The sequence below is a fragment of the Triticum aestivum genome, chromosome 1B, assembly GCF_018294505.1.
Source record: "Triticum aestivum cultivar Chinese Spring chromosome 1B, IWGSC CS RefSeq v2.1, whole genome shotgun sequence".
Taxonomy (NCBI): Eukaryota; Viridiplantae; Streptophyta; class Magnoliopsida; order Poales; family Poaceae; genus Triticum; species Triticum aestivum.
The window spans coordinates 133,360,546-133,370,905 of NC_057795.1; positions in this window are offsets into that span (position 1 = coordinate 133,360,546).

Sequence of the window (10,360 nt, forward strand, 5' to 3'; positions counted from 1 at the left end):
CAGGCGGCGGCTAGGGCCACGCGGGCCGGATCTGGGCCCCGCGGGCCCTGGGGGCGGAGGAAAGAGAGAGGGGGCCGGCGGCGGGACAGGTGGCGCGACGGGGTTTGAGCGGGAGGCGGCGGTGATGACGTGGCGACTTGTGGTTGGCCGGAGCGACGTGTCCGGCGGACATGTCCGGCGCGGACGGTCGTGTCCGGCGGCGCGAGGAGGAAGACGCTAGGGTTTGCACCGTGAATTTCGCGGGAAGGGACTCATTTATAGGTAGAGGGAGCTAGAAGTGTCCAAATGGGGTGCGGTTTTCGCCCACACGGTCGTGATCGAACGACCGAGAGCATGGAGGGGTTTGGATGAGTTATTGGGCTGTTTTGGAGGGGTGTTGGGATGCAACCCAAAAGAGGCCTTGCGGTTACCCGGTTAACCGTTGGAGTATCAAACGGACTCCAAATGACACGAAACTTGACAGGCGGTCTACCGGTGGTGTACCAAGGCCGCTTGGCAAATCACGGTCCATTCCGAGAATGTTTAACACCTGCTCATGAAAAGAGACAAGAAGGGGATGCCGGATGACATAGGAGTGCCGGATTGCAAAACGGACAACGGGGAAAATGCTCGGATGCATGAGAGGAACACATATGCAAAATGAGATGCACATGATGACATGATATGAAATGCAGATGATGACATGGCAAAGTGCAACACGCAAGCAAATGACATGGCAACGATGGCAAATAGCTAGCAGACACCTGGCGCATCGAATCTGCGACATTACACGACGACAGCGGACTAAACCTTATTTACGAGGAAACTCTCAACAAAATGGAAATAGATAGGAGTCGTATTGAGCAAAGTAGCACGAGCTTCCGAGGAATTATTCCCAGTCGGGAGGCACGGTGTGCGGGAAAAATCACACTGGATGTAGTATTCGGCACGCCGGAGAACTATCAGTCCGAAGAAATAACCTTTCAAGTGGCCCCTTTCAACAGCGGATATCACACCCTGTTAGGGCGAGACGCATTTGCAAGCTTCCAAAATATAACCCATTACGGGTACATGATGCTCAAGATGCCCGGGCCTAATGGAATCATCACTCTTGCCAGTGATCCAGACAGAGCACTTCGTGCCGAAAACAAAACCGCCTCCTTGGCCCTAAAGGCATTGTCTGAAGCCCTCGCGGCCGAAGAATTAACCGCATTGCGCTCTACGGTGGAAAGGGACGATGTGATACTTGATAAGAAACCAAATCCACCTCCTTCAAACCAGCAGACGAAATAGTCAAATTCCAGGTCCACCCACCGGACTCCACGAAGATACCATCCATCGGGGCACAGTTGGACCCCACGGTCGACGACGCACTGCGGGTGTTCCTACGCGAAAACTGGGACATATTTGCCTGGCATCCTTCTGATATGCCAGGAATCCCATGCAGGCTGGCCGAACATAGCGTAAACATATTGAAGGGATACAAACCGGTCAAGCAAACATTATAGCGCTTTTCTGAACCCAAACGACAAGCCATGGGAGAGGAGCTAGCCAAGTTACTCGAGGCCAGATTCATCAGAGAAATTAAACACCCGGACTGGCTAGCAAACCTGGTGATGGTACCAAAGAAGCATAAATCCTGGCGCCTATGCGTCGATTTCAAATACCTCAACAAGGCTTGCCCTAAGGATCCTTTTCCCCTGCCCCGCATTGATCAGATTATCGATGCCACCGTAGGACATGACTCATTGTGCTTCCTCAACGCATACTCCGGATACCATCAAATCAAACTGAAGGAGTCCGATCAAGCCGCAATGGCATTTATCACCCAATACAGGCCTTTCTGCTTCAACACTATGCCTTTCGAGCTCAAAAACGCTGGTGCCACTTATCAACACATGATTCAAACATGCCTGGGAAAAAAAATCGGCAAGACAGTTGAAGCATGTATGGATGATGTAGTCATCAAAACTAGGCACGTCGAATCCTTAGTAGACAATCTGCATCTCACATTTGACAACTTCCGAACATATGACATCAACCTCAATCCAGAAAAGTGTGTTTTCGGCGTTCCTGCTGGAAAACTTCTGGGCTTCATTGTTTCCAATAGAGGAATTGAGGCAAACTACCCTAAAATCTGACCTTTATCTCAGCTGGCTACCCCAACAGACCTTAAACAGGTCCAAAAATTATCGGGTTGTGTGGCAGCTTTAAGCCGCTTTATCTCCAGACTAGAACAAAAGGCATTGCCGCTGTATCGCCTCCTCCGACGCACCAAACACTTCGAGTGGACGTGTCACAGCCCTAGAGTTTGTTTGCAAGTAGTTGCATAATCATCCATGCATCATGTCTAGATTTATTGGAAACTTGTAATGGGGATGCTTAAACCCTAGCACCAAATGAATTCAACTAGGGTCAAAATAAAATCTTTTTCTTTGAACTCAACATGCCCTCTAAAAATGTTCAACATTTCTGGTTTGAGGTGAAAGCATCTACCAAAAATGATTTATATTTTTGCAGGACATATTGGGCTCTGAACTAAATCATACTCTATTTGCATTTGGGCATTTAAATGCTATTAAATATCTTAAATGCTCAACTAATCATAAACTAAAATGTTTACTGTAGGATCTATACCCAACAGTGATCATGAGTAGTTTCATGATTTTTGAGAGAGTCTAAGTATTTTAAATAAAGCCAAACATCTGCAGAAAAATAGAAAACTGAAACAAGAAAAGAGAGAGAGAGAGAGGAAGCCCACCTGGGCCACATACCTGGCCCAGCCCCTCCAGTGGCCCAGCCCACCACCGCTGCCAGTCGTCTCCCACCTCGTGCCAGAAGGACGCGAGGCGTGTGTTCGCCGCACGCCAGCACGCGCAGGGCCACGTCCTGCTTGCCGCCTTCTCCCCGACGCGTCTAGATGGCGCCACACACCTCCCTGCCTCTCTCCCTCACTCTCCCGCGCTCTCACCCCCTTCCCTGGATCTCTCTCTCTCTCTCTCGCCCGACCGCTGCCGCCGCCGCCGTCCACTACCACCGCAGCCACCGCCGTCGTTTCGCCCTACTAGAGAGTCCATCGGCTCCGCCTAGTTCCCTGCTACCTCTCCGTTGAGACACGCGTCGTCGGATGCCCTGTTGCCTCGCCAGCGACCCGTCTTCTCCACGCACGGCCGCCGGACGCCGTCTATCGATTCGCCGTCTCCGCCGCCTCCCCGAGCACGCCGACCTGCTCTGCAACCTCATAGTGAGCCCCCGCTCCGAACCCCTCTCTCCCTGCCGAAGTTCTCCTCCTCCAGCCGCCTTTTCCACCGAAGCCGCGAGCTCCTCGCCGCCGGTGATGGTGCAGACAAGGCCATGGGCACTACAGCCCGTATCTGAGCACACCAGTGTGCTCAGCGCGCCTCCACGAACCTACAGTCACTAGTAGCTCCGCCTCCCGTGCCCTCTAGCACCATACTCGGCTGCTCCAGAACGCCGGCCGCCGCCACGAGCTCGACTCCGGCGAGCTCGATCCACCCCAGCCCATCCCATTTGGCTCTCTGGATGTGCTAGAGCGAGGGCTATGCCCTGGTGCCCTCAGCACGCCAATCCGACGCCCCTAGTGCAAGTCCGGCGTGCCCCCGTCGTGTTCTGTGGTCGCCATCGGCTGGTCTCCGACGTGCTGACGTGGCGCCGTCGTTAGGGGCTAATGACCCTGCTAATTAACCCCTGGGTCACTGACAGGTGGGCCCAGGGCCCTGCTAATTTTAGCTTAGCGCGAACTAACTTTTGGTTAACCCACTAAGTCACTGACATGTGGACCCATCCCTATTAGTTATTAGTTAGGTTTAGTTAGTGCTAATTAACCTAGATTAGTACCTAACATAACACTAGTTAACACGGTTAGTTAGTTGTGTCACTGACGTGTGGACCCCACACGTCAGGTTTGACCTGGACTAGCCCCGTTGACCTGCTGACGTAGTGCTGATGTCATGCTGACGTAGTTAATAATTTTCTGGATTTAAAGTAATTCAGAAAATTTCAGAAAATAGCTAAAACTTCTCAAATTCATAGTAAATCAACCATAGCTCCAAATCAAACAAGTTATATATGAGAAATGATCAGAAAAATCCAATCTATCCATCTGTACCATTTTCATGCATGTTAGAACAACTTATACCTGCTGATCAGGTCAAATCAATTAAATGGCATTTAAACTCTCACATATGGAGTTTGAATTTGAACCTAGTGTTCAAACCAACCCCATTTAACTTGTTGCTAGATGCATTAGCCCAAAACACATTCATATTGCCATGTCATAGCATGCATCATACTGTGCATTGCATTGATCATGTTTCTTCTGTGTTTGCCGGTGTTGTTCCCCCTCAGTAGACGCTGTACCGATGATGTGATCGTTGACACTGATGAAGACTCAATGTTATCTTCAGAAGTGCCAGGCAAGCGAAACCCCCTTGTTCATTCCGATACAATCCTACTCTCTCGCCCTGCTCTCTTTTACTGCATTAGGACAACAACGAGTCATTTGTTACTTGCTGCAGTAGCTGAACCCCTTTATCCTCTGCATGACCTGTCATTGCCACAGTAAATAGATGAAACCCACTAGTATGAGTAGTAGTTGTTTGAGCCCTGTTGTGCCTACTCATTCATGTTTGTTTGTCATGCCTGCTACTGCTTAGAGTTGAGTCAGGTCTGATTCATCGGGAATGAATCAGAGGTGTGTGAACATGTCCTACTGTGTGTGAGCTAAGTGTGCGAACACGATTTGGTAAAAGGTATCGGTGAGAGGCCATGTAGGAGTACATGGTGGGTTGTCTCATTGAAGCCGTCCTTAGGAACTGAGTTCTGTGTTTGTGATCCATGATTCAACTACTACCATGCATTGGGCCCTGAAATATGACCCCGCTCGACTTCTTATTCACCCTTGTCCTCTGTCCAGGAGTTGCAAGTAGTTTCTGGTGTTTGTAGTATGCTGGAGGCCGTGCGCAGCGCTGACTGTAGGGGTGGGCTGTGATGCGGTAGGCATGTGGCACGGTGTACCGGGCGCCCGTTTGGTGTCTCGGGAACCCTGCACACATCGTTTGGGGCTGTGAGCGAAACCCCGGCCGGATCTCCTCATGGATGGAACCCGAATAGGCGATAAACCTAGACTAGAGACTTGAGTGTTTAGGTAGGCCATGGTCTACACCCACGTCGGCTTTCGCTTGAAGTCTGCCGAGCACATGTCGTGTGCAGACGCTAAGTGGTGGAAACATGTATGAAGAAGTACACCCCTGTAGGGTTAACATCATCTATTCGAATAGCCGTGTCCGCGGTAAAGGACTTCTGGGTTGCTTATATCAGTTCATAGACAAGTGAAAGTGGATACCCTAAAATACGCAAGATAAGCGTGAGTGCTATGGATGGCGTTCTCGTATGGAGACGGGAGCGGATCCATAGTGGTGTATTGATATGGGGAATATGTGGACTCGTGTGCGCCACCTCAAAAGAGTTACTTGCAGTCGTAGTTCAGGATAGCCACCGAGTCAAAGCTGGCTTGCTACAGTTAAACCCCACCATTCCTTTGTTGATAATGATGCATATGTAATTAGTTCTGATGTAAGTCTTGTTGGGTACATTTGTACTCACGTTGCTTAATTTATGTTTTTGCAGAGAGACTTCGGTCTCGCTAGTAGTTCCGCGTGGACTTCGACGTTTAGCTTGTTACCTCAGCTATGATCTTGTGCCCTCGGCAGGATCTGGTAGATAGTCAGGCTTCTCAGCCTTTTTCATTTGTAGATGTCTGTACTCAGACATGTTAAGCTTCTGCTTGTGCTTTGATTTGTATGCTCTGAATGTTGGGTCATGAGACCCCTGTTTGTAATATCTCGCTCCTCGGAGCCTAATGAATACATACTTGGGTCGTAGAGTCATGTTGTGATGCCATGTTGTATTTGCACATATCGAGCATATTGTGTGTATGTTATTGAAATGCTTGGTATGTGTGGGATCTGACTATCTAGTTGTTTATCCTTAGTAGCCTCTCTTACCGGGAAATGTCTCCTAGTGTTTCCACCGAGCCATGGTAGCTTGCTATTGCTCCGGAACACTTAGGCTGGCCGGCATGTGTCCTTCTTCGTTCCTGTGTCTGTCCCCTCGGGGAAATGTCACGCGATGAATACCGGAGTCCTGTTAGCCCGCTACAGCACGGTTCACGGGAGTCCTGCTAGCCCAGTGCTACAGCCTGGATTCACTCGCTGATGACCGACACATTCGATGTTGGGTCATGGATGCCTGTCCCTGTAAGTTTGTGCCACTTTGGGTTTACGACTAGCCATGTCATCCCGGGCTCCTTATCATAGGGATGCTAGCGACACTATCATATATGTGTGCCAAAAGGCGCAAACGGTCCCGGGCAAAGGTAAGGCGACACCCGTGGGAATACCGTGCGTGAGGCCGCAAAGTGATATGAGGTGTTACATGCTAGATCGATGTGGCATTGAGTCGGGGTCCTGACAGGACAGACACGGCAACGGCCGGATTGGAAGTAATAAAGTCTCTCCTAGCAAGCAACACAATCCTGGCCGCACCAAATGTCGGTGAACCCATGTTATTATACATATCGGCCACACACCAAGTCGTGAGCGCAGTGCTCGTCATCGAACAAGAAGCGGATGGACACAAATTTCTGCTCTAGAAGCCGGTGTATTACGTATCCACCGTCCTCACACCAAGCAAATCTCGGTACCCTCATTACCAAAAATATCATATGCGATTTTTATGGCATCCAGGAAGCTACGACACTACTTTCAAGAGTGCTTAATTACGGTGGCCTACGAAGTACCACTCAATGACATAATAAACAACCGCGACGCTATGGGCCGCATTGCCAAGTGGGCCATTGAGCTCCTTCCATTCGACATATCATAAAAACTACATAGGGCCATTCAATCTAAAGTATTGGCTGGCTTTGTCGCCGAATGGACAGATGCCGAACTCCCTAAATAATACGGCACATACTCCAACTGGATCATGCACTTTGACGGCTCCAAAATGCTGGCAGGCCTAGGGGCAGGTGTTGTCCTAACATCCCCTACCGGAGATACTGTTCAGTATGTCCTACAAATATTGTTCAGTCACTCTAACAATGCATCCGAATACGAAGCCTTATTGCGTGGTCTCCGGATGGCCGTCTCCATGGGCATATGACGCCTGGAAGTATGCGGGGATTCAAACCATGCAATATCTCAAATAAATGGAGATTTCGATGCCAAAGATCCGAAGATGGCAGCTTAGCGTAACGCCGTTCTCAAAATTCAGCTCGGTTCGAGGGGCTCGAGTTTCATCATGTGGCTCGAGAAAGTAATCAAGCGGCAGATGTCCTTGCTCGCATCGGCGCCAAGCACAACCCCGTCCCACCTAACATCAGCGCCAAGCTCTAGAAAGGCTTTTTAAGCCATCTGTGGTGTGGCAAGGGGAGAGCGGCACTACAAATCCAGACCCGAATACAACCCCAGAATCCGAACACACCGACATCATCGGGGGCTCAGCCACCGAAATTACACCGTCGGCCCATCTCTTCATGGCGGTCATCACCCCATGGACCGAACCCTTCCTGGCCTACCTTGATAGGAGAGAGCTTCCTGAGGACCAGAATGAGGCATGCTGCATTGTGCAGCGCTCTCAAGACTACAAGGTTCACAAGGGAGAACTCTATAAGAAAAGCGCTACCGGAGTGCTGCAAAGATGTATCTCCGAGGAGGAAGGCCGGCAGCTCTTGGCTGAAACTCATGCTGGTATCGGCGGTCACCATGCTGCGGCTCGGGCCCTTGTAAGCAAGGCCTTCCTTACAGGTTTCTATTGGCCAACAGCCCGAGCAGACGCACAGGATTGAAGGAAATATGCAGGCAATAATAAAGTTATTATTTATTTCCTTATATCATGATAAATGTTTATTATTCATGCTAGAATTTTATTAACCAGAAACATAATACATGTGTGGATACATAGACAAACATAATGTCACTTGTATGCCTCTACTTGACTAGCTCAATAATCAAAGATGGTTATGTTTCCTAACCATAGACATGAGTTTTCATTTGATTAACGGGATCACATCATTAGGAGAATGATGTGATTGACTTGACCCATTCCGTTATCTTAGCACTTTGATCGTTTAGTATGTTGCTTTTGCTTTCTTCATGACTTATACATGTTCCTACAACTATCAGATTATGCAACTCTCGTTTACCGGAGGAACACTTTGTATGGTACCAAATGTCACAACAAAATTGGGTGATTATAAAGGAGCTCGACAAGTGTCTCCAAAGGTACATGTTGAGTTGGCGTATTTCGAGATTAGGTTTTGTCACTCCGATTGTCGGAGATGTATCTCTGGGCCCTCTCGGTAATGCACATCACTATAACCTTGCAAGCAATGTAGCTAATGAGTTAGTTATGGAGTTATGCATACGAGTAAAGAGACTTGCCGGTAACGAGATTGAACTAGGTATTGGGATACCGACGATAGAATCACGGGCAAGTAACATACGGATGACAAAGGGAACAACGTATGTTGTTATGAGGTTTGACTGATAAAGATCTTCATAGAATATGTTGGAGGCAATATGATCATCCAGGTTCCGCTATTGATTATTGACCGGAGACATGTCTCGGTCATGTCTACATAGTTCTCGAACTCGTAGGGTCCGCACGCTTAATTTTTCAATGATAGTTATATTATGAGTTTATGAGTTTTGATGTACCGAAGGTTGTGTGGAGTCCCAGATGTGATCACGGACATGACGAGGAGTCTCAAAATGGTCGAGACATGAAGATTGATATATTGGAAGCCTATATTTGGATGTCGGAAGTGTTCCGGGTGAAATCAGGATTTTACCGGAGTACCGAGGGGTTACCGGAACCCCCCGAGGGCTTAATGGGCCATAGTGGGCCTTAGTGGAGAAGAGGAGAGGCGGCCAGGGTAGGTCCGCACGCCCCTCCCCCCTAGTCCGAATAGGACAAGGAGAGGGGGCGGCGCCCCCCCCCCTTCCTTCCTCTCTCTCCCTCCTCTTTCCCCCCTTCTCCTAGTCCAACAAGGAAAGGAGGGAGTCCTACTCCCGGTGGGAGTAGGACTCCCCATGGCGCGCCTCCTCCCTAGCCGGCTGCCCCATCCCCCCTTGCTCCTTTATATACGGGGGCAGGGGTTCACCTCTAGAGACACAACAACGGATCATTGATCTCTTAGCCGTATGCGGTGCCCCCCTCCACCATAGTCCTCCTCGATAATATCGTAGTTGTGCTTAGGTGAAGCCCTACAACGGTAGAACATCATCATCGTTACCACGCTGTCGTGATGACGGAACTGTGCCTCGACACTCAGCTGGATCGGAGTTCAAGGGACGTCATCGAGCTGAACGTGTGCTAGAACTCGGAGGTGCCATGCTTTCTGTGCTTGATCAGTCGGGCCGTGAAGGCGTACGACTACATCAACCGCGTTGTTCTAATGCTTCTAGTTTCGGTCTACGAGGGTACGTGGACAACACTCTCCCCTCTTGTTGCTATGCATCACCATGATCTTGCGTGTGCGTAGGAATTTTTTTGAAATTACTATGTTTCCCAACAGTGGCATCCGAGCCTTGTTTTGTGCGTAGATGTTATACACACGAGTAGAACACAAGTGAGTTGTGGGCGATACAAGTCATACTGCTTACCACAATGTCATACTTTGGTTTAGCGTTATTGTTGGATGAAGCGGCCCGGATCGACATTACGCGTACGCTTATGCGAGACTGGTTCTACCGACGTGCTTTGCACATAGGTGGCTGGCGGGTGTCAGTTTCTCCAACTTTAGTTGAACCGAGTGTGGCTACGCCCGGTCCTTGGGAAGGTTAAAACAGCACTAACTTGACGAACTCTCATTGTGGTTTTGATGCGTAGGTAAGAACGGTTATTGCTCAGCCCATAGTAGCCACGTAAAACTTGCAACAACAAAGTAGAAACGTCTAACTTGTTTTTGCAGGGCATGTTGTGATGTGATATGGTCAAGACATGATGCTATATTTTGTTGTATGAGATGATCATCTTTTGTAACCGAGTTATCGGCAACTGGCAGGAGCCATATGGTTGTCGCTTTATTGTAAGCAATGCAATCGCCCTGTAATTGCTTTACTTTATCACTAAGCAGTAGCGATAGTCGTAGAAGCAATAGGTGGCGAAACGACAACGATGCTACGATGAAGATCAAAGTGTCGCGCCGGTGACGATGGTGATCACGACGGTGCTTCGGAGATGGAGATCACAAGCACAAGTGATGATGGCCATATCATATCACTTATATTGATTGCATGTGATGTTTATCCTTTATGCATCTTATTTTGCTTTGATTGACGGTAGCATTATAAGA